This window comes from Lycorma delicatula, chromosome 2 (assembly GCF_047948215.1).
Source record: "Lycorma delicatula isolate Av1 chromosome 2, ASM4794821v1, whole genome shotgun sequence".
In the NCBI taxonomy this organism is placed as follows: Eukaryota; Metazoa; Arthropoda; class Insecta; order Hemiptera; family Fulgoridae; genus Lycorma; species Lycorma delicatula.
In genome coordinates, this window is record NC_134456.1 from 131,629,111 (window position 1) to 131,656,235 (window position 27,125).

General features: G+C 29.9%; 1 long non-coding RNA gene across 2 annotated transcripts in view; it reads right to left on the reverse strand.

The window, feature by feature from the left end:
* The window catches only part of LOC142320253 (uncharacterized), a 340,624-nt gene that overhangs the window by 168,603 nt on the left and 144,896 nt on the right, over positions 1–27,125 (reverse strand). The window contains exon 1 of one of the 2 annotated variants that reach the window (XR_012755327.1): positions 6,422–6,505. The exons of the other annotated variant lie outside the window; for it this stretch is intronic. This is a non-coding gene — a long non-coding RNA (uncharacterized LOC142320253). Of the gene's footprint in view, positions 1–6,421; positions 6,506–27,125 lie in introns of those variants that run through there. 2 annotated transcript variants of the gene reach the window in all.

Genomic DNA, 27,125 nt, shown 5'->3' on the forward strand with positions numbered 1-27,125 from the left:
TATTAATCTTTGTATTAGATACGAGAACTTTTCAAGGGATTATAAGACTAGCAAGAAAATGAAGAAAAGAGAAGAGTTAAACGAAAAGTTTTGATGTTACGACAAACTAAAGGTAAAATTATAATACCATAACACAATTTTTTAAGAGTAAATCTATTTATTATTTTCATTAAAAATTCATTAGGAAGGAAGAGTTCAGAAACAGTTCAAATTTAAATATGATTGGATTATTCTGATTTGTTAGGCTGAAAAATAAATGCCATTCTATTTAATAGTAGAGAATACATTTATTTTATAAACGAGTTTAATAAATATAACGTTAACTAATCCATTGAGTTCGGTGTTACTAAATTCTAACATAAACATTCTCAACATAACAAAAGTAATAACTAAAAAAATATATCCAAATTAATAAAAGAAATATTTTTTTTTAATTTTGTTTGAATCACTTACATTTATAAGAAATAAAATCATTTTATTCAATAAAAGTGACAAGAAATTAGGTAACACTTATTTTTATAACTAATAAAAATTTGAAAGAGATAATTTCTTTAAACATAGTTTGTCTTACTACTCTTTTTTTCCGCAATGTCTAATTTACAATTGGTTCTAATTTACCAGAACCATAAGTAAATTTGAATAAAAAAAAAGACAAATAAAAAAAAATGGGGTTTCTACTGAAATTCCTTAAAGAACTATATACGTATTTGTATGTATTAAATATGCAAATGTATACTTATTATATGTACAGTATACTTTATAATAAACATAAATAAGTACGTACAAAGATGAGTCGAAAGTACATTGATCAAATTCAGAACACAAAAATGTAAGAAAACATCGCAAATCCAGTCTTATTAATTAAACACAGAATAACTTAAGAAATCAAAAAAAGAAACAGTGGAAAAAATCAAAGAGCTAGCAGAAGTAAATGGAGAAAGGAAATGAAGAATTTTAACTATGTACAACACCCTAGGATAGCTGATTCACTTCAAATATTAGAAAATTTACAGATCTAATATTTGCATTAGCTTTAGCCTACGCTGCTCGTGCGCCTAACGTTCTCGCTGTTATCCTGGAGGTTAACAGCAAGGCAGTTAACATACTTGTTCTGTCTCATTTTGTATTTTGTACTCCATCATAATATCTCCTCTCAAACGCAATCCCATACAATCGTGTATTTTTTTTTCGCAAACCACGGCTCTTCTGTTATTCCCAGTAGTTTGTTCTGGAATCGCTATGCTACTTCGATGTTACTCTCTCGCGTAGTACTCTACAATTGGATTATATAGATCCAAATCGGTTTCAGGACAATTGTGCACAGCAATTGCTTGGTAGATAATGGTAACTGCGACCCCGTGCCTAGCAACCAATACTTCTCCTTGAACTTATATTAAGCTGCTTCTTTTTCTCCCTGTCATGACTCTTCCACGTCAGACGGAAATCTAGATACGATCCTAGGTATCGCACGCTGTTAACATGCGGGAAGAAAACGCCGTTAAGTTGAACTCGGCGGGCAGTTACCCCTCTTCATCGCAGATGTAACATGCATCGAATTAGCCGAATAAGCTTCATCTATTATCTAGCTAGCTATTCATTAATTAGATCCATTTTATTTTAGCAGAAGATACGGTAGGGCGAGCATCCACAGCCAGGATCGCCGTGTCATTCGCAAACAATGCAACTGTGATGTCATCTGGATTCGGGAGGTTCGCAGTAAAGACCAAGTATAGAACTAGCCCCAGAACTACGCCCTGAGGAAAATCCGACCTAGTATCAAAGAATACAGACAAGTCTTGTTTGTACTTCACATGGGAAAAACGTCGAAGTGACTGGGTAGGCTTGAGTAATACGGTAAAGGAAGGCTGCTTTTCAATTTACATATTATCATTATCATTATCAATTACCTGTAGGACATCCAAAAATCAGCAGAGCAACAAATGTTCTGTTTTGTGCACTCGCTGATAACTTTGGCAATCCTGTGTGTTGAATTGTCGAGTGATCGCATCTGAAGAGCCGAACTCATGGTTAGGAATAACACGCCCATCCTCCAAAATTGGCCGTAGCCTCGGAATAAGTAGTCTTTCTACCTTCTATAGAATAGGTCCTCCTCTATGAATCATGAGACCTTGCCGTTGGTGAGGGGGCTTGAGTGCTCAGGGATACAGAGTAGCTGGACCGAAGGTGCAACCATATCGGAGAGGTATCTGTTGAGAGCCAGACTAAGGAATGATTCCTGAAAGAGGGCAGCAGCTCTTTCAGTAGTTGTTAGGGGCGTGAGTCACAATGACTTAAACGGCCGTATCAACATCACTCAGTCCTCTGAGTACTGCGCAGCTGAAAGCAATGGAAAACTACAGCTGCTTTTTTTCCAAGAAAATGTGGCTCTCTGCATTTTCACATAGCAACAATGGAGGCGCCTTCCTTGGTAAAATATTCCGGAGGTAAAATAGTCCCCCGTTCGGATCTCCGGGTGGGGACTACTAAGGAAGGGGTCACCAGAAAATTAAAAAATAACATTCTACGAGTCGGAGCGTGGAATGTTAGAAGCTTAAAAAAGGTTGGTAGGCTAGAAAATTTAAAAAGGGAAATGGATAGGGTGAATGTGGATATAGTAGGAATTAGTGAGGTTCGGTGGGAAGAGGAAGGCGACTTTTGGTCAGGTGATTTTAGAGTAATTAACTCAGCGTCAAATAATGGGCAGGCAGGAGTAGGTTTCGTGATGAACAAGAAGATAGGGAGGAGAGTGGAGTATTTCAAAACGCATAGCGATAGAATCATTGTAATAAGGATAAAATCAAAACCTAAACCGACAACGATTGTTAACGTTTATATGCCTACAAGCGCCCATGATGATGATGAGGTAGAGTGTGTATACGAAGAGATTGATGAAGCAATTAAACACGTAAAAGGAGATGAAAATTTAATAATAGTTGGAGATTGGAATGCAAGCATTGGAAAAGGCAAGGAAGGAAATATAGTGGGTGAATACGGGCTGGGCAAAAGGAATGAAAGAGGGGACCGACTTATAGAGTTTTGCACGAAGTATAATTTAGTAATTGCCAACACCCAATTTAAAAATCATAATAGAAGAATATACACTTGGAAAAAGCCAGGCGATACTGGAAGGTATCAGATAGATTATATCATGGTTAAGCAAAGATTTAGAAATCAACTCGTTGACTGCAAAACTTACCCTGGAGCAGACATTGATAGCGACCATAATTTGGTGATAATGAAATGTAGATTGGGGTTTAAAAACCTGAAGAAAAGTTGTCAGATGAATCGGTGGAATTTAGAGAAGCTTGAGGAAGAGGAGGTAAAGAAGATTTTTGAGGAGGACATCGCAAGAGGTCTGAGTAAAAAAGATATGGTAGAAAATGTAGAAGAAGAATGGGAGAATGTTAAAAAGGAAATTCTTAAATCAGCAGAAGCAAACTTAGGCGGAATAAAGAGAACTGGTAGAAAACCTTGGGTTTCAGACGATATATTGCAGCTGATGGATGAACGTAGAAAATATAAGAATGCTAATGATGAAGAAAGTAAAAAGAACTATCGGCAATTAAGAAATGCTATAAATAGGAAATGCAAACTGGCGAAAGAAGAGTGGATTAAAGAAAAGTGTTCAGAAGTGGAAAGAGAAATGAACATTGGTAAAATTGACGGAGCATACAGGAAAGTTAAGGAAAATTTTGGGGTACATAAATTAAAATCTAATAATGTGTTAAACAAAGATGGTATACCAATATATAATACGAAAGGTAAAGTCGATAGATGGGTGGAATATATTGAAGAGTTATACGGAGGAAATGAATTAGAAAATGGTGTTATAGAGGAAGAAGAAGAAGTTGAGGAGGATGAAATGGGAGAAACAATACTGAGATCTGAATTTAAGAGAGCATTAAAAGATTTAAATGGCAGAAAGGCTCCTGGAATAGACGGAATACCTGTAGAATTACTGCGCAGTGCAGGTGAGGAAGCGATTGATAGATTATACAAACTGGTGTGTAATATTTATGAAAAAGGGGAATTTCCGTCAGACTTCAAAAAAAGTGTTATAGTTATGATACCAAAGAAAGCAGGGGCAGATAAATGTGAAGAATACAGAACAATTAGTTTAACTAGTCATGCATCAAAAATCTTAACTAGAATTGTATACAGAAGAATTGAGAGGAGAGTGGAAGAAGTGTTAGGAGAAGACCAATTTGGTTTCAGGAAAAGTATAGGGACAAGGGAAGCAATTTTAGGCCTCAGATTAATAGTAGAAGGAAGATTAAAGAAAAACAAACCAACATACTTGGCGTTTATAGACCTAGAAAAGGCTTTCGATAACGTAGATTGGAATAAAATGTTCAGCATTTTAAAAAAATTAGGGTTCAAATACAGAGATAGAAGAACAATTGCTAACATATACAGGAACCAAACAGCAACAATAACAATTGAAGAACATAAGAAAGAAGCCCTAATAAGAAAGGGAGTCCGACAAGGATGTTCCCTATCTCCGTTACTTTTTAATCTTTACATGGAACTAGCAGTTAATGATGTTAAAGAACAATTTAGATTCGGAGTAACAGTACAAGGTGAAAAGATAAAGATGCTACGATTTGCTGATGATATAGTAATTCTAGCCGAGAGTAAAAAGGATTTAGAAGAAACAATGAACGGCATAGATGAAGTCCTACGCAAGAACTATCGCATGAAAATAAACAAGAACAAAACAAAAGTAATGAAATGTAGTAGAAATAACAAAGATGGACCACTGAATGTGAAAATAGGAGGAGAAAAGATTATGGAGGTAGAAGAATTTTGTTATTTGGGAAGTAAAATTACTAAAGATGGACGAAGCAGGAGCGATATAAAATGCCGAATAGCACAAGCTAAACGAGCCTTCAGTAAGAAATATAATTTGTTTACATCAAAAATTAATTTAAATCTCAGGAAAAGATTTTTGAAAGTGTATGTTTGGAGTGTCGCTTTATATGGAAGTGAAACTTGGACAATCGGAGTATCTGAGAAGAAAAGATTAGAAGCTTTTGAAATGTGGTGCTATAGGAGAATGTTAAAAATCAGATGGGTGGATAAAGTGACAAATGAAGAGGTATTGCGGCAAATAGATGAAGAAAGAAGCATTTGGAAGAATATAGTTAAAAGAAGAGACAGACTTATAGGCCACATACTAAGGCATCCTGGAATAGTCGCTTTAATATTGGAAGGACAGGTAGAAGGGAAAAATTGTGTAGGCAGGCCACGTTTGGAGTATGTAAAACAAATTGTTGGGGATGTAGGATGTAGAGGGTATACTGAAATGAAACGACTAGCACTAGATAGGGAATCTTGGAGAGCTGCATCAAACCAGTCAAATGACTGAAGACAAAAAAAAAAAAAAAAAAAAAAATAGAATAGGTTTATCGATCTTAATGAAGCTACATAATAGGTTGGCTTACCAGGTTCTGGAACCATTACCATAAAAAAAATAGAATTTTTCTACATTGTAATATTTTACATGATAAAATATGTTTAAAAGACATGGGATCAGTGATTATCGATTTTCTTCCGTTAAGTATCAGCTGTTTGAACAATCGAAAGATGAACCAATCGTTTCGGTAATTTAGATGTCGTATTGGCATGGGTTAATTTTATTTAAATATTTACTAAGCAAAATTATAAATAATCTTTTAAAAATTTTTGTATAGGTTTTTCATCCATTTTAAACGCGGAATTATCGTAACAGAAATCTGGGATATTTTTAATAGCATGAATAACATATTTTTAAAAAGAAAGAATAAGAAAAGGTAATATCATGATCACTTTAATTTTTTTTAATTCAGTATATTTTATTATATCGTTGGGATGACTATTGTTTTCTAGCATATTAATCTAATTAATCACCTATAAATAATGAGTTATTAATGTTACAATTTTATTTTTGTTTATATGATTTTAAATCATTTAAAATTTATTAAATTAGATAATATTTTAATGCATAAATTCCTAAATTATAAAACATTCAAATTATTTTATTACTTCCTTGTACGAAGTAAAAGAAGTATTATGATCAGAAAATATTTCAACGGAAATGTATATATTTAGACCATCCCTGAATCTATTTTAATTAGTTTTGGCGTAACATGTGTTCGTACGTAAATATCTCGCAAAAGATTAGCCGTAGGATGTTGAAAATTTGAATGTAGGACTGTTGTAACATCTAGTTGTGCACTACTTTTGATTACAATCAACTGAACCAAAAGTGTCGAATGAAAGCCAAAATCAAAACAAAATTTGGATTTTGCACTTTTTCTTAACTGCAGTAATAAGCCCTCATTGACAGCTTTTCAACGATGTACATAAGTGGTACTTATTTTCATCCGTTCCAGAGTTATAGCCAAATAAAATTTTAATTAATGAAATATTTGGGTCTTACCAGAGGAAGGTACATCGTTTCGAATCCGACTTCATCTCCTTTTATTTAAGTTTTTCTTTTTAATTTATTACCGTATATTGATTTATTAATAATTATCAACCTCTGCAAAAAAAAAAAAAAAAAATTGTAATAAATAGTAAAAAAATTATTAAAAATATCAGAAGTTATTAATGAAATAAAATTTTATGTAGTTCTCATTTTTAAAAAATGTATATATGCAATTTAATAGATGTAGAAGGAAGTCATGCGGTGTCCACATAAGATTTTTTTATTTATTTTGGGTTTAAAATGAAGAAAGTTCTAAATTTAATAATTTATTATAAAATTATTTGCTTTTTGTGGAAAGATTTCAGGTTTTTAGAAATTTGTAAATAACGTATTGTTATTTATCAAGCAGAACTTTAATGCAGTGAATCAAAAGCTGATGAAATTGAAGTCTAGTGGAAGACAATTATTTGATTTTTATCGGTCACTTGCCACTTTCTTGTGTTCTAATTAATCGCTCTTTTTCAGAACTTATCGTTGAACCTTAGTTACAGCTTTTAGTCGATGTAACTAACAAGGTTCAACGATCATTGTCTGTAACAACGTGATTAATTAAAGATTGATTTTTTGTCTATAAAAGAACAAGAACAACGATCTTCGCTGCAACAATGTAATTAATTAAAGATTGATTTTTTGGTTTATAGTAGGACAAGGTATTAAAGTTTAGTAGCCAATGATGTTAAATGAAAATAGTATCTGGTTTTTTTCTCATTCTCTAATAGTTTTTATTTAAAGTTATAAATATTTATTAATAATACGTTTAAGGATGTTTATCTCTTTTGGAAAAATTGTATAGAATGAGGTAATATCTTAACAATTAGGATTGGTGGATTATCTTTTAAAGAAGTTATTCATGCAACCATTATTATGTATTAAAATGATAATTGTCATCGAATTGTAATAACAGGTACTTAAACTAACTCATAATTTTAAATTAATATTATACCACATTCCTTTTTTTTGAATAGCACTGAATTAATTCTCTGGAATATTGGTATTACGAATATTACCTAATTCTGCTATCATGATGACTGGACGCTCTCTTTCCAGTATTATATTAGTATTTTATGTTTGACTACCGTGGAACCCGTAACTATTTTGGGAATATATGACTGTATTGATGTAATTAACTTTTAATTTAATATTATCTACTAATAATTAATTTATTACGGTTTTTTTCATTTTCCACAAGAAACATAATTACATTACTCCTTCCAAATATTTTCAGTATAATAAACACAGAAATTTCTGTGTAAAAATAATTTTTAAATTGAACATATTTAATCTAATAACAGCGTTTATTTAAATTCTTTGTAAAAATCATTGAGTGTAACATTCGTGTAATCAACAATTTTTCCATTTGAAAATCAGTACTGTAGTTAAAACGCAAGAGAATTTAATTTTATTCTATGAATTATAGAATTATTATTTTAGTAAAAATAATTTAAAATAAAAGAAATAATGTAAAGTGTGCAATAAATTATAAAATAAAAAAATTAGATCGTTTTTAAAGAAAATGACATTTTAATAGAATAATAAATATGGAAATGAATTTTAATTTACGTCGTTAATCGAATTATACCATTTACATACTTTAATTTGATGTAATGTTTTGTCTAAACCTGAAAATAAAAGCATATACCGAACTTGGAAAATTCGGGTAGTCAAAGACTCAATTCCTTCTCCATGAAAGTCTGTAAATATTAAAAAGATTTTGTAATCACTATATGTAAAAAATAATATTATCCAATGACGTTTTACTTTAAGAAGGTTCTACAGAATTTTATTTTTTTTTCGGCTAAACGTGGACTTAGCTGAAATCGAGATAGTCACCAATCAACCTATCGTTAATAATATCAATGCTTTACGGTTTTGTTTTACTTGTCACCCCTTTCCCACACCACTTGCGGTTCTAGAGCGGTTCTTGAGGTTCTAAAAGTTCGGATTATGGTCATATGGTCATATACACATATGACCATATGACTTTACACATATGACAAATGTTTGAAATTGCTCCAGGCAATCCAGAGTTCTTCTGGAACACCCACACACACACACACACACACACACAACCATTTCTATATTTACAGATAAAAACCATATTCTTTATTTTCTAATCGGAAAAGAAATCATATGTTTAATTGAGAAGTAATTTTTTTAAATTTTAAACAGAATCAGGTTTTAATTCAAATAAAAACTATTTTAAGAGACGCTTCAGTTTGCCTTACATTTACGTGTTCTATCTAATGAGTTTAGTGTAGATAAATAGACACAATGAAAAATAAAGTTGTATCATAACTTCACAAAAATGAGGTTGTTAAAAAAATATAATTTAATTATTGAAATTGATATTAATTTAAATAATATTAAATTAAGGAAGATTAATTTCATTTTACAACGATAAAGAAATTTATCATTTTTAGAAAAAAAAAGAAAAAAAAATGACTATTAAAATTTACACTAAGGTAATTAAAATATATATATATATATTAATAGTGGAAAAATATTTTAAGAACTGCTCCATTTGATTTAATTCTGTCAAAAAAAGAAACGCTTCAATATAAATGTTAATAATTTCCTTCCTCTGTTTTACAAAAAAAGGAAGACAAGAAGCGCAAATTAATGTTATGTTTTTAAAAGATTACGGTGTTTGAGATGTAATTAGTTCACTCGCTTTTGAAATGTTAGCAGAGGTAAGTCCAAACGGTTTTACTTCTTAAGGTTATCTTACGCAGCTCTTCAGTTTTCCTATTTCCGAGAAACGTTGCTCTCTACTCTCATTTCCTCTGAGCCCGACCTTTTGTCAACCCGTGATGCAATCTTAGTTATCATGCTTCTTCGCTCTGCACAAACATTATGAGTTCAATAATTGTGTTTTCTTTTAACGGTTTTATCCCGTTTAATTATTTTCTAAATGCATAAAGCTGTAACGCTATTAAGTTGTTGCTTGACAACAGATGCTATTTATTCATTCTGTTCAACCAACCGTTAAGTAAAGATATAAAATAACTTTTATTAAGCAAAATTTTATACATTATTTGAATAAAAAATTCGTTTAAAAGCCTAATAATCTATCGTTACAAGCCTAAAAAAAATTATTTGTGATACTACACATTTGCAAATAAAAGTAAAATATCTGTTTACTTAACCATATTAAAATATGTTATGTATTTAATGGAAATAGATTTTAACGATATTAATCCAATAATTTTTTTATGAAATTTCACTATTCCCCAACAAACATAACCTAAAATTAAAAAATAAAAATTACTGGCTACGAAACTGATAGTTGTAAAACAGCATAAATTAAACAAATTGGAAATAAAACACCATGTTAAAGAATTTTCTAATATTAACAGAATGGATTCTGGATATTCTAGTCTAGAATAAATTAATAACCCATTCATTCTGGATACTGAAGGGTTATTAATGCCTTTTGGGTAAAAATAAGGTAGTTATAATATAGGAATCAAAAGGAGCCTATATCCTCGTGAAACAAGAATATTTATATCGGTCCATCTGCAAAGTATATCCGGGATCTTTTCTCGTAATGACAAGTTTTAAATTAAAACAAAACTTATACATTAAACAACATTTAACTAACTGAGGTTTGATATTTCTGATTATTATTCGCCCTCATTATACGGCTTTAATTTTTTTTCATGGGAGAATTCTGAATAAAATTTTCATTTAACTTTCATTAAATAAATGACAACTTATTTCTATTAAATTGAAAAATATAAAACACAAAAAGTTGTTTTTTTTCATAAAATATATACTCTGCAAATAAACTAGGATGTATAGGCAAATAAAACGGTGGTTCAACCAACACATCCACTGCCTCTGTTATTATATGTACGACGCGACTGCCTCCATCTGCCTCCGATTAGTTTATTACTAAAAATAAAATAAAACAAATTGACCGCGACGGGAAACGCAAGGCAGGTGAAGCCGCAACTGGGATTCTAGTATATCTATAGAATGATTTGGAGAATAAAAACATTGCACTCCAAAATGTCATATAACTGAAATTATTATTATAAAATAAAATTATTAATTAAATTAATATATACGTAATAAAATTGTTATGTATAAAATATTATGCATAAAATTATTTTGTATAATAACTAATATTCTTTTGTAACAATTATTAATAGTACGATAAAATAAATTTCATATTTTTTTTAATATTATTCTTGAAAATATAAAAAAAGATAATGGATTCAGTAATAATTTTTTGAACGAAGAAACATGATTTGAAAAATATAGACTATTCAAAAAAATGTTTATTGTTAACTATTACACCCGAATTTAATGCACTAATTAGTAATTTTAAGAAGCTACGTACTCAGATGTGGAATTTTAAGTAAAAATGAAACAAGAATTCAACCTTTCTAAGCCATCCTCTATCGTTATCAGCGAACCCTCTACATCATATATTTGGTACAATCATTTTAGTGATCGTTAACCCATTGAAATCAAATGGTATTTGAAAAGATCTAAAACAAAAAAAAATCTATCTTTAATCAATAATATTCTATTTTATTCACGATTCTTTATCTATTCTTAACATTGAACGTCTTATATTCTTAACATTGAACATATCTGATCACTGAAAAGACAAAAAATAGTGCAATTGTTTTTAATATCAATATAAATTTGAGTTTAAAAAAATTATAGTATGATAAATTGAATTTTTTTTATTTTAATTAACCACAACTCTTAGAAACCTAGAACTCTATAGAGCCGTTGGAACCCTATTTGAACAAGATATATTGATCCTCACAGTCAAATACTAATACAAACATATTAGCAACACAATAAAAGACAATTTACATTAAAACATTAACAAACAACAATAATAACCCTAAGAGATAAAATAACTTTCTTCAGAAACTTACTGATCTTATAAGTACGCTTTTCTGAAGAATATCAGCTGTGATAGAAAGAAGTTATGAATGTTTTCATTGATGTACGGTTCTGCTAAAAATGTTTTACAGAAAAAGATCACGACTTCTTTTGTCAGGATCAGAGAGTGAGAGAGAGGGGAGAGAGAAAGAGAGAAGAGAGGTTATTAAAATATATCTTCATTAAGTCTTTACTTTCTGAACTAATTGATTTTAAATGCATAAAATCTGACAGTTTTATCACGTAAACGCTGTTTTTAAATACCCTCGGGTAAAATAATGACAAGAGTGATAAATTTATGATAATATTTTGTATAAAGCTTATTTTTGGATCAAGTTTTACAGTGTCCTCTAATTAACATTATTCTAGCATTGTAGAATAAATTCAACGCATAAACATCTGTACAAACTGTTGAAGTGTATTGACGCTGAAGTACAACATAACAAACAGCTTTGTGATCTCGATAATGAGTTGGATAATTAATGATCTAATGACAACTCTGTGACTCACTATGACTTACTAATACGAGTGGTGTTAATTATAATTAGAAAATTAATTGATAAACTAGAATTTAACGAACAGGAACTTAAAATAATGAGTAATCGAAAATTTATTAAAAGTTTTTAAGAATATATGTCTTTATCATTATGATGAGTAGCTCAGTTATAAATAAGATAATAGGTTGAAATGTTGAAAAAAAATTTTTTATCCTTATTTATGTATATCGCACGCTTTATTCCACAATTTATTTTTCAGAAAATATTATATACTTTTTTACACTTGATTTGGAAACCTTTTTATTTATTTTGTGAGTAATATTCACTTACTTTTTTCTTTTAAAATGCATCAAGTTACACTGTACATTCAAAACTTTTATTAAGTAGATGAATTCTGTGAACAATTGCAGGAATTGATAAATTAATAATTGCAAAGTTTGATATTTTTTCTTTTTAATTTTGTGTAGTCAAGAGGTGGAAATAATACACAAAATTAAGCTGAGGAAACCATTGTAGAAACAATGTGTTCTTAAATTTAACTACGCGTAATATTTATGAATTACTAGCTGACCCAGCAATGCTTCTCCATTGCTAGATTTGAGTATATACGAGGGTTATATTTTTTCAAGGTCCAATCGGTCGCGAAATAAAAACCCGCACAAAAATTGGATGAACCTTTGCGCATATGTGTTGCGCAGCATCTCTTTCTTTTTCCTGTTTAACCTCCGGTAACTACCGTTTAGATAATTCTTCAGAGGATGAATGAGGATGATGATATGTATGAGTGTAAATGAAATGTAGTCTTGTACATTCTCAGTTCGACAATTCCTGAGATGTTTGGTTAATTGAAACCCAACCACCAAAGAACACCGGTATCCACGATCTAGTATTCAAATCCGTGTAAAAATAACTGGCTTAACTAGGACTTGAACGCCGGAACTCTCGACTTTCAAATCAGCTGATTTGGGAAGACGCGTTCACCACTAGACCAACCCGGTGGGTCTTGCGTAGCACCTCTATTATGGCCTTCAATCACGCCGCGTCACTTCGTTTAGTTCTAAACACGTAGTTCTAAACACTAGCTAGCACGTAAAAATGTCTACAACAATAGCATCTCCCACCAAGTTTGAAGTGCGTGCGGTAATTCGATTTCTTCAGGCTGAGGGGTGTAATGCAGCTGAAATTCATCGACGAATAAGTAATGTGAACGGTTAAACTTTAATGAGTGACAGCAAAGTGCAACAATTGTGCAGGAATTTTTAAGCAGGACGTACATATTTTCATGATGCAGGCGGTCAGAGAAGGAAGCGAGTGTCAATCGATGATCTCGTTGAGCGAGTGGATGAGGCAATTCGAGAAAATCGTCGGATCAGAATTTCTCTATTGAGTGATTCGTTTCCTGAAATTCTGGCTAGGAGGACAACATTTTGGCACAGACATCAAGCTGCAGACCAGCGTAGAAACATGGCTGAAAACGCAGGCGGCTCTGTTCTATGACGAGGGTATTGGAAAGTTGGTATACCACGCTACGACAAATGTCTAAATCGGAGTGGCGACTATGTAGAGAAATAGCGTAACTGTGCAAGAACTTGTTACAAATAAAAAAAAAAAAATTATTTTCACTGTGGTGTTAATTTCGTGACCGATCGGACCTTGAAAAAAATAACCCTCGTATTATATATGTAGATAAAATGAACACAAATGAAAGTTTGATAAAACATTAAAAAACTGTACATTACGGAACATCACACAATTTACCTTTCCCTTTTTCCTTTCTTCCCTTTTTCCATTTTACGCAAAAATATTTCTTTTCACGTAACTAATATATATTCTGAATATGAGCCAAGTCGGATCATAAATACAATTTTTTTTAAATATCTCGACCCCAGCGCCATCTAGCGGTCCATCTTTTGCAGAGTTATGTCTTTTCATGTAAGTAATACATATTCTGAGTATAAACCAAATCGGATCCTAAATAAAATTTTCCAAAATATCTCGACCCCTGTGCCACCCAGCGGGTTCAAACTAATTCAGAAACCTTCGTGGGCGTGCGCACAACAACTTACCAAAGTTTCATCGCAATCGGATGAATGATATAGGAATGCATACGGGACAAACAAACATTCATTATTATATAAACATAACATTATCTTACAAACTACACGCATAGAAAGAGATAAACGGCTATTAACAAAAAAGCTCAAAAATCTTTTACTTAAAATAAACAATGGATGGCCTTCTATTGTTAAATAATCATCATCGGTAAGTTTCAAAGAAATAATATATGAAAAAAAAATTAATTAAATGACAGAATAAAAAAGCGTTAATTAATAATTATAAAATAAGAAGGAATTTCTATAAAATAATTAGTTTTTACAATGTTCATAAAATAAAATTAATCCCAAAAATGTTTCATGTTATCCGAGTTGGAAAAAGTAAGCTTAAAATTAATAATTTAAAACACTGAAACCTGCAACAATGATTGCCAACACAACCTATCCCTTAAATATGTTTGGATAAAATGAAATTTTATCATAGCATAAAACTGGAAGGGGAATCAGTCAAGCAGTTTTCGCTTACCATGAATAAAATCTACGGAAAGGAATAACCTTTTAATGTTTTGATGACAGAAAAGTTTTAGAAAACTAGTTTTAATAAATTTGTGATTCTAAATGGCTGTAGATCGGTTGTCGTTATTCAACAATGATTATTATCAAGTAAAATTAAAATATTTCCTTCTAAAGCTCAAAACGGTTAACGTGATATGTCTAAAAAAATGATAATAACAAAATTATTCATAATCAAAATTAAAAGTAGTTCTCGATAACAATGAATGAAAAATCTAAATATGGTAATCACACATGGAAACCTAAGTGGGCGTTAAAAGTTAGACTTTTATTTTAACACTTCATATGGTGACGAGTTTTTAAATAATTGTTTATTTATTTGTTAAAGACAAGGTAGCTAATATTTCTAATGTGCCGACATTAAGTGTGAGTCATTAACATCATCGTCTCCAAAGCCTGAGTCAGTCCAACCGGGTTGGTCTAGTGGTGAACGTGTCTTCGAAAATCAGCTGATTTCGAAGTCGAGAGTTGCAATGTTCACATCCTAGTAAAGACAGTTACTTTTTATACGGATTTGAATACTAGATTGTGGATACTGGTGTTCACTGGTGGTTTTTTTTTAACCTCCGGGACCACCATTAGGTATTGCTTCAGAGGATGAGATGAATGATTTGTAGCTTATGAAAGAAAATGCCATTTCTGACCAGGATTTGAACCTGGGACCTCCGGATGAAAGGCCGAGACGCTACCACTGGCGCCACGGAGACTGGCGTTCTTTGGTGGTTGGGTTTCAATTAAACACACATCTCACGAACGGTCGACCTGAGACTGTACAAGACTACCTTCATTTACATTCATGGATTTCATCCTCATTCATCTTATGAAATAGTACCTGACGGTGATTCCCGAGGCTAAACAGGAAAAAGCCTGGGTCAGAGAAGGTATCTTTTTGCCTTTGGTTAGAGTTATTCATGAACTAAGCAGAGAAACTGACATTTCTGATCAGAGATTTGTTAAGTTGGTCAAAGATCAACTACGTTTAATCCTGTAATGGAATTTGTTTAAAACTTATTATTTTTTTTTTCGTGTATTTTTACGGGCATCGACTACTAAGGTCATTAGCCCTCGTCACATTCTTAAAGGAAATTAGTATCACCATGAGGATCGTCATATGTAAGGGTGTAAAGGGCCCTTACATTTTATTTAAAAACATAAACTACACAGAAACATTAAAACACCACAAAAACAAAACAATTCAACACTTATGGGGTGTAAAGGGTCCCAAAATTAAAATTTGAGATAAAATTCTCAATGAAGATAAAAGTAAAACTATAAAAACAATACCATACCATTCCATTTATTTTCTTATACCCGTCTCGTTTAGTTCTTAATTTTAGCACCCTCGGGGCGACAAGAACCGCCGTGAAGCAGAATATTAGTCGCGCCAGGATGCCGTGGCAGTTGACTCTTTATAAACAGGCTACAGGCATCCATTGCGCTTACCCATAGCCTCGCGCCCTCAGTTTACCCTTGAGGGTCCCCCATGCCATCATTGGACACAGCCTGACTCACCGCTCTTGAATGCAGATGAGCCAGGATGGCCTAGGCAAGAGGGCTACCTCCCGCCACTACACGTGCCACGCTTCGAGACTTCCACATGTAAATGAAACTACCTCTTAGAGATTCTTTAACACAGCTTTAAAATTTTTCACTTTTACAGACTTCTAAGAAGTCCACTGGCGTGTAAAAATGCTACTATCTTTTCTTCATTTCCATTAACCAGATCAGCAGTAATATTATTTCTAAGACGGAATCTCTTTATTATTATTATTTTATTATCTTTATTATTATTATTATTTTTTATTGAAATTAATATTATTCTTAAATAATTATTATTATTATTGTAAGATAAAAATGATTATAATTAAAATCATGTTTATTACTGTTATTAAAATTACTATTGTAATTATGTATTATTATGAATAATACGTTAATAATTTATTTCTTTTAATAGTTTGTTGTCTTTTGCGTTTGTTCTTATCGTTTGTATTTGTTAACGTTAGTAGAAGTTTAGAATTTAAAAAAAATTATTATTATTATTAATATTATTATTGTAGTTTTAAAGAATTAATAATATCTCAATAATCTGTTACGAATAGGTTGTCATTTTGTGTATTTGTTAACGTTTGTGTACATGTTTTTTTATCACTTGTCTTTATTGTGCTTTGCAATACACGAAGTTTTTGCTGTTCTATTGCACAAAATAAAAACAGACAAATAAAATAATAATAATAATAAATTATTATTATTATCATTGGTTTAGCATTTAAAATTTCTAATTAGACGTTTTTTTATATTGTACATTTTGGGTGGGTTATAATTTAACTAGATTTGGATAATAAACTTATCAATATTATTAGTAATAGCATAAATAATTTACAAACACAACCAACTTAAGTTGGTGGTTGGTTTGTGTGGTGTTATCGAACGCAATTGACCTTACTTACCGATGCGCTAACTTATTTGGATGTTACTGCTAGAAACATCTTGCACAGGTAGCCACAGCCCTGAAGTTAGCTAAGTGTGCGGTAGCACAGATGTGCTCTTCAGGTTAAATGTCTTTCTCGGTCAGGGGCTATAAAGCGGCCTGGTTTCACCTCGGGTTCACGACTTTTCATCTCCGGCAACACCATACGTACAGTTGACCTCCAGTTTAACCTTCCTGTTTTAGCTAACGTTTCTTCATAAACCAGATATTAACCACAACCCTAATATATTTTATAATTTTTTCATTTTTATATTTATGTTTGCGATATAAAATCGGTGATAATACTTAATCCTACTTAGTCATAAATAATTTTTTCTCATAGGAATTTTTTGTTAATGTTAATTAAGTTAAAAAAAACATGGTTTGTTCAACCAATTATTTTTCTCTAAACTAGGTAGAAAAACTGTAATAAAAAATGGAATTAATTTCCACATTATTTTCTTTATACGAATATTTTTTAACGATTATTTTTTTATTTTCATATATCGTAGAAAGAGAATAGTAATAAAAAGTTATATATGCATTTTTATCGATATTATTATTAATTTATTATCAATAAATAATTTTTAACAAAATATTGTTTTAAAACACAAACAATATTAGAGGGTAGATTTCATTACGATATTAGCCAATGAAATGTTTTATATTTGTTGTGCTACTTTTTGAATAATCACACTCAAAGTCTAATTTAATCAATAAATTTATCACATTGGTCAACTGAGCAATGATTGTGCGAAGTAAATTATCATGAAATAAGAGAACCTCAGTTACTTGGAAAAAATACATTTTTAGTTGAATCTGTAATAGAATAAAGTATTTATTTTTTAAAAGCATATAGGTTTCGATAGATTACGATTTTGCAACCTTAAAATAAACAGTTAAAAAATATACACACTAGATAATATGTGCACTTGATAAATTGTTTTTTTTTTTTTTTTACAAATAAATTCTGAAAAAAATGAAATCGCAAGAGAATGTATAATTACGATGATTTTTCGAAATAAAATGTTCTTCTCTTTAGGGTTTCACTTCGTCATTTATTTTTCAAGCTATATTCATCACGTTATATAAATTTCTCTTGATTTATATTATCTTTTATAACCGATTACTTTCACTGTAATTATGGTTCTTTTGAATGAATTCTGGTTACAATAAAAATATCCCGTTCGAAATGTTTTAGTCTCTGGTCTCTTAACAGATCAAAGGAATCTCATTTATCCAGTTCAGGGTTGATTAAATTAGTTTTAAATTCTTAAGAAAGTTTAATACATTGAGAAACATTCAGATTTTGTCGAATAAGGTTTTTTTTTTTATTACTTTGCAGAAACAATATATTTCTCTCTCTTTATTTTATGTTATTGCATATCCTGTTTATTTTGAATACTCTAGAAACCATTCATGAATAGATAATTAACACTTAATTAAATTTATTTCTTGATTTAAAGATCACCCTGATTCAAATTTATATATACAGTGTTGCAAAATATTTCAAAAGACATTTGTTGGACAGGAAACGTTTTTTTTGTTTAATTGCTAGTATTTTTATAAAATAATAAAAAAAATAAAAAAAATAATTTTTTTAATTAATTTTTATAATTAATTTTTATAAAGTAAGGAAAAATTATCTGAAGAAAAATTTATTTTCTAGTACTATTAAATCAACAGGTTAGGGATTAGTATTAGATCACGGATGTTTAACATATAAGGGGATATAATATGGGGTTCGGTGATTCGGCAGTTTTATTAGTCTGGATCCACCGAGTTCCTTATTGGGATCCGCTAATTCAAGAGTTTTAATAGTAAAATTAAAATTGTATAACTTTTTCATTCCACTGTAACCGAAGTTGATTTTTAATTTTAAAATAACATTTTCCGTTTTTTAAATTGCAATTCAGCATAATAAAACGAACAACAAAATTTTCAACGTCAAATTTAATGAAAAATAGAAACTAAAAAATAAAAAAAAAACAAGAAAGAAAATATATTCATTTACTAAATGTAATTATACATACTATGTATAATAGTTATATATATATATATATATATATATATATATAAAATATCGAAAAAGCACAAAAACATGCATTTCATTTCTGACTTATAGATGGAGATTTGTTGGTCTGGGTGATCACTTTGAGCACCATTGCGGATTTTGACGTTTTGTCTCTGGATCTTACTGGAAGAACTAACTCTCAACACCAGTGATAACACCGTTTAATAACTCTGGGTGGATTTGTACTTTTACCAACAGTTCAGCTGTCACATTTTTTTGTGCATCTCGCTGTTGCTCTGAGATTTTTCGGGACCACCTTTGCATGCCCAGGATCTTCTGTTATTATTTGGCGAACAGTTTACCGATTGCTGTTCACTTCTTTTGAAATCATTTTCACTGATAATCTTTGATTGGGTCGTAAGATTTCACGTACTATGGCCGTGTTGACGTCTGTCTGTGAGGTTGATAGTCGTCCACTGCGGTCTTTGTGGTCAACAAAGTGGTCAACAACATTGGTTCTGCAAACAAAAAACTTCAGCTCTTTACATAGCCTTATTTCCAAAGGCCTTCTGAAGCTTATCTTAAGTTGTCGTCGAATTCTCACCAAGTTTAACAAAGAAAGATATGGCATACCACTGCGCAATATTTCGCGATTCCATTTCCGTGACGAGAGAGGTAAACACATGTTCACTCTTATTACACCACTATTCAACACTGACACTGTACGGATGTGCCACTTGAACTATTAGTAGCGGGAAGATCAAGGTCAAATATGGAGTGTCTATGAAGGCTGCAGGGTTGCTATATTTTGCTCAAAAAATTATTCTCATTACTTTATTGTTGCACCTCGTGCACACACACACACACACACACACACACACACACACACACACACACATATATATATATATATATATATATTCGTATTAATAAAATAATTATTATTATAATTTTAGAAATTTTTCAGTTACAGGTATTGAAGCTTTAATTTATATTAATTTTATAAATGGATAAATTGGATAGATAAATAAAAATGTGGTAAATGAGTTTTCTTTTGGCTTGTTAATTTCTATGAAGAAATAATAACCCATAAGCAAACTTGCGTTTGTTTGTGGATTGTGTATACTTCAGTTCTTGTCAGCTGAAGAATCTTACTCTGTACTTCAATATATTTTTATATTCTACGTTGATTTAACCTGTTCAAAATTAGTGTTATAAATGGAATTCCTTGAAAACAACTGTATCGTAAGAATAGGCCTAATCATTTGTTTTAAATAATTTTTAATGAAGTAGCAAAGGCCCCTGGCATGGTAAACTGTATTTTTTTTCATCAAAATACTCTCCCAGCAAATTTATTGCTGGGAGATTTGATAATTCTCCCAGGGAAAGAGACGTAGACTACATTCTTTGTTTTATAATTTTACAATTTTTTTTTTAGTTTTATATGATGTAAAGTTTTGTTTTGTTATTATTGTCTCTTAGCGTTAATACAATTAATATTGTCTATTATAATGTGTCTATTGTACTACTATATAAAAGCCTTTGTAGACTACTGTTATAAATAGTAATTCACAGTAACGTTGAGAGGTTTCTTAATATAATGGTTTTTTTCTTAATCTTATTTATTTTGAAAATAATTTACTTTGCTTCTGTTCGTAAAAAATTTCAACTTTTACATCATCCAAATCTGAAATACTTGACAACTAAAAATAAAGAAACCGATTAAATTATAAATATATTTCAAAAAGAAGCTTTGACTAAAATTAACTAAAGTTAGATTATTTTTAACGAAGTTGTTCCGAAAAGATTATATTTCATTCTAACACCTCTAGCTAAAATAATAATCCTATATGAGAAGTAAATGAACAACTGCTTAAATGATGGGAATTGATTAATGTAGAATTGACTAGTTAGAAACAATTTAAGAAGATCAGTTTATTTTATAAATAGGTACAGAAAAGCGTCATCCATTATCAATCTACGACACTTTTTAAGAAAGTCTGCGATACACTAAAAATTTTCCGTTTTGACACAAAAGTAGATTAGTTTCTGAATCGGGTAAAGTTCCAATTTGTTACTTCAACGGTTAAGGAGAATTCAGTGGATATTTTTGTTTTATCGGTAATTTTTCCAAGAAAAATATCATTTTAAGAATTCCTGAGAAAACACACAGAAGAAATGATTTCTAACAATTTCATAACAATCGTTAAAATCGAACCGGTTGAATTATAAAAATAACGATGTTCATACAAAAGAAAACCTTAGCCTTTTATAATAAGTTATACTCTAAAGAGTATAATATATAATAATATAATAGTATAATATATAATAATATAATAGTATATTATATAATAATATAATATAAAGAGTATTATATAAAACAATAAAATAAAAAACTGACAGATTTTTTATGTAATTAGATACGCGTTTTGATGATCAATTGATATATTTTTCAGAATTTTTACAGTAAATTGTATGTCTGCATTATAAAAAAATATTATAGCCCAATTGGAAATATGCATGTTCTGAAAACTGTCGGTTTTTTTTTAAACCGACTTTTAGTTTTAGAGATAACTGTTGGTATATCATTCTACCGATACGCCATTTAAATTATCAGCTATTGGTAGTAAAAATTCATTTTCCCCTCGCATAAACATCTGACTAAGAAATTTCATTATGCAATGGGTGGAGTGAGTAATTAAGCCTCTTTTTGATGTTGATTTTTAAATAATTTTATATTCCATTCCATTTCTGTTTTATATTTAATTGATTAAACAACTTTCGAATTTTAATTATACATCATTTTAAGTAATAATAATACAACAGTTACGCAAATTGGTAAAAGACCCGTTTCTATTTACAAACACACATAATGAAAGATCGTATCAAAAGAGTTCTAGGAAAGAGCTCGTACAAATTTATCCCAAGCAGTTAGTTTAATTTATGTTTCCATACAAATTAATTTAATATTCTGATAAATTAGAAATAGCTTGTTTTAATCTATAAGTCATTTCATGATAAAAAAGATAATCTTTGAATCTCTTATTAGTTATGACTATAAATAGAACCGATTATAATTGTAATGGTAAAATCCGTTATGAAGTAAAATGAAGATACAACTTAGAACAAATAATGGAGATGGGATAATACCAGACAAATAATAATACCAAGAACCGATATACAAATCCTGTAGGATGAGAATCACAACAAAAGGATTAGATATCCTTTAATCCTATATCTCTTTGTAAATACGTAATGTTGTATAACGCCTGTTTATCATTTGACTGCCTATTTTAGACTGCAATATGCCATTTTATTAGAATTAATACGATATTATTTTATTTAAATAAAAAAAGTATATGGCCATTATGAATTATGTATTTAAAGGGATAAAAAGAAATTTAAAAAATCGATAAATCCTGAAAAAATATTTTTTTTGTGTGTGTGTGTGTGTGTGTGTGTGTGTGTGTGTATAACATTTTTTTCTTCATTTCCTGAATTGAGGGAATCTTGAAATAAATTGGGAAATTTATTCTGGATTCTTCTTAAGAGATCAAAAGTAAGATTTTTTACCATTAATATTTATCTGAATAATATGCGTTGCAAAATTAAAGTTTTACATAAAATAATATTAACGACGAGGTTTTGAAAAATTCTAAATTTTGCAAAATTCTAAACCAGAGCACTGGCTCAGAAGAAAGTGACAAAAATGTTACAGAAATTAAACGAACTGGTTCAGTGTCTGAAGGAAAAAATTTAAAAAACCGTTTGGTGTGTTCAACCTATACGAAAACCATCGAAAGTATGGTAACAGAATAACAACCAGGGCTCCTAGGGCCTATGGATGAAGCAAGAAATACAAAAACCGAATTAGAATGCTGGAGTCTTCTCATACAACGTAATGTATGACATCGTGAAATTTACTATTAAGAAACTATACAAGGAATTCTAGGACAAGAAATGCTAGGAAAACATATTTAACAGAAATGAAGTTGTTGCTTCGATTGCTTTGTTTTGGAAAAGCCACACATTCTGCTACAAGAAATCACCATGATGGTGTGGAGAAGTGATGCTGTTGGTTGGAAATGTTTCGACTAATGTCTTTTGTAAATCGGTATATGTTTCTCTTACGGATGCTGCGATTTGATGATACCACCGACGTATATACGGTACAAAAAATGACAAAAATAAAATGTATTGCTTCATAGAAATTTTTGAACAATTCATCATAAAATGTAAAACTTAATTACACCCATCGTACGTATGTGACATTGGACGCAATGTTACCCAACTTTCGAGGAGCATGCAGCTTTAGGATGTTCACATATAAATAGCTAGGAAAATATGGCAATAAAATTTGGTCATGTATCAATGCGCGTACTTATTACACATTGAACTTAGACGTTTTTGTCAGAAATCAGAGTAGAGGTCACTTCTACATCACCACGTATATAACTGAAACTACAGAACGACTGATTCAATAACATCGATAATGGAAGGAATGTAACATGCGACTATCACTTTACTTCAGTTCCTTTGGCAAAAAACCTTCTTCACCATGGCCTCGCCAATATTGCCACAATGCGGAATGATAAATTAGATATTCCACCACAGTTTTTACTTCACAAAACAAAGAAAGGCCAGTCGGTAGCTTAATATTTGGATTTCAAGATAATATAATTTCGTATTTCTTCGTACAAGGCAACAGACAATAAAATTGTGTGTGTTCTTTCATCCATACATGATGATGACGCAATCGATGATGAAACGGGTGAATAAACCAACCTAAAAATAATTACATTTTATAATACTACTAATTGTGGGGTAGATATACCTGACGCTTTACAAAAAAAAAAAAAAAAAATATTCAGTTTGTAAAGTTGCAAGGCGGTGACGGCTGTGTTATTATTATTATTATTAATATTAGAGGGGTAAATGCTCATGTAATTTTCAAGCATAACAACAACTTAAACAGTACATCATGTTGAAGAGAGTTTCTAATAAGACTCAGTAGATCTCTAATGAAACAATAAGCTAAGCGACGGATTTATGAAACGCATATTCCCAATTTATGAAGATGAAACAACAGAACTGTATAGAATCCCTGAAAACGACGTATCACCAATACTTCCAGAAGATGACAAGGTCACCAGCAAAAATGAGAAAATTTTATGATTTTTGCCTATCAAAAAAAAAAAACCGGAAGTCAATCATTATTTGCAAAAGTTGCAAGTGACACATTTGTGGGGATCACTGAAAATATATAAAAACTGTTTTCACATAGGTGAACAATGAATAAGTTTATATTGTATTTTTTTTATAAATATACACTTATAATTTTTATAGCATTGTTTTTGTAATGTTATTTTTAAGAAAGCATTGTGTAAATAATTAATATTGTTTTTAAAATTCTTGTGGTATATTTTGTAATTGTAATAAAAAAGTACGTTCTAATACAAATCCAGCCAAACATACGTTCTTATGTTCATATGCTCTTTGGTTCTGGCTCTGACGTATATTATTAATAAATGTTTAAATAAAAATAAAAGATTTGTATAAAATTTTAAAAAATCTTCAAAAAAATAAGATAATAGATGATTTTTAATGATGGCGGGGCTGACCCATCCACGCGTGTATTATCACGTTACAAAATTTACGCGTTTCATCCAGAGTTAATAGCAACGTTAAAAATATCACGTTTAAGTGCAAAGTAATCTTGTAAAGATTTTGAATCAATTATTTTTTTCATTGCTTATTTTAAAAAAAATTAAATTCCAATTAAAATTTTCAAGTATAACTTGACTTGTTATTTAGCGTGTAATCGATATTGAGATACTTTTATTTCGATGCAGAGTTTAACATTCACAAAAAAAAAGATTCACTTTTAATTATTCTGGAATGTCACAATCAATCTGCATCCTTTCAAATCTTCATTTCTTAAAAAGAAACTCATGTTTTACATTTATTTTATTCCAGTTTCGGAAAGTCGTATAACAGATCTTTCACTAAGTACACCTGCTACATAAAGATAAAATGTTAGTCTCTACATGGTAATTTGTTATCAACTTAGGCTAACATGTTTAGAAAAAAAAACCATTAATTAAATTTTAAAAGAGATTGGTTACTACAAAATAAAATCGACTGGGAAATTTAATTCCATTCTATTCGATTAGAGTTCAGTAGAATTATTAGAACCATATCACCTGATCGAACGAAGGCTTACTAAAGAGACTTATTTGAAATTTAGGTTTATAATTAATAGTGAATAATAAGGTACAGGTATATTAAAATAACCACGCATTTTATTTTTAGTTTTTGGTTATCTTTTTAAATAGTAGATAATTGTAGGTCAAACTTAAAAAAAAAATGTATGCTTTAAATTACTGTTGAAGAAATAAAAGCCACACAATTTTATTATAATTATATCAGAAAGAGGTAATCAGGTCAGCTTTGAGCTGTTTTTGACCAATCTACCAAACCCATTTGCAAATAAAAACTGTTTTCAATCTCAAAATCTTACAATATTATCAATATGTATTGTTTTTTTTTACCCTTGAAACATACAAAAAAAACATACTAAAAGAAAAAAATGTAGGTAATAAGTATTTCTTTACCAAAAATATTCTACTTATCTTTAATCCTCAAAGGTAAAGAGTTTTGAAAGACAACTAATTTGAACTTTGATTCTACAATTTTCACTTTAATCTTTGTGGAAAGGTTTACCGCAAGATACAGAGACTTACGGTTTGCAAACTTTTTAAGACTGTTTTAGTGCCTTGTTGATGGCCAACATGGGACTCGTGGACCGGTAAACTTTTGAAGAAAAGTAAAATTAAAAAAAAAAGATTTTACACATGTTTAGGGCATTTTTTTTATAATCATGGGTAAAAACTATGTTAGATTTATCGTTCAATAAAATCAGTAAGTATGTAAGGCGTCTTTAAAGGTCACTATCAAAATTTCTGTAATTGATTAATAATCTAAATAAGTCATATCCGTTTTTGTTTTTTACAAATGTTTATTTAAAAACAGAATTCGCATGTGTTGTTCTTTCAGCTAAACCCCTCTTTTAACGCCTGATGAGTTCAAACTGAACTCGTTTATTTTCTTCATAAAATAAAAACTCATAAATATAACACATTGAGTGTTATAAAAATCACTGAAAAACAATGTAATGTTCAATATTTAAAAAGTATAATTAAATATATTCTAAATATTTATAAAAGTATGATACAGATATGCAATTGCACATCTGTAAATTTATAATTTTAATAACTCCCTTATTAATTAATAATTTTAGAGTATGTATTTAAATTTCTTAGAAATTTATAAAGGCAAATTGTATGAAAAATATGCTCTTTTTCTGCACAGGTTGTTATTAGTAGTCAGATGAAAAATTTTTCAGCAGAAAATAATTCATACAGTGAATTTGCAGGTATTATATCCATAGTGTTTTCATTATTATCATTATTTTTTTTTTTTACATTATTAAAGAATATTTATTATTAATAAAATCGTGCAAAATATGAACTTGTGATAAATTTTTGTTACAGTATAAATAGCTAAATCTGTTAAATAATGAATAAAATTATTTTTCCTTAATACAAAATTTAAATATTTCATTCCGATTTATTTCAGTTAATTATTTCTTTCTATTTTGAATTGATTATAGATAGTACCTTCAGTACCTTCCAACCTCAACTATTAATCTACAGCTACATTTTGGTTGTACTTAGTACTTCATAAAAAAACAAGTTAAAAATTTGGTGATATAACATTGCGTAAATTTTAGTTTATTGCTAATTTTAGAATTTTTCTAGAATTTCGGATTGAATTTTATTTTTTGTAATTACGGAAAAAACCTGTCTTCATAAAATAAACAATTATTTTCACTAGATAACTAAAAATAATTAAATGCATTTATTTATTTAAAAGATTTTTTTTTAATTTTATTAAAAATAAATAATTTTTATATATAACATTTTTAACGATATAAATAAATTATCTTTGGTAATAGAAGTGATGTATCAAAATTATAGAACAGCACAATTTGAGATTAATATATGACAGCGCTCTGTTGCTGATTTATGACTGGAACTGTAGAGAAGACTTGTTTTGATTGAAGTTTAACAAGGCTTAAACTGTG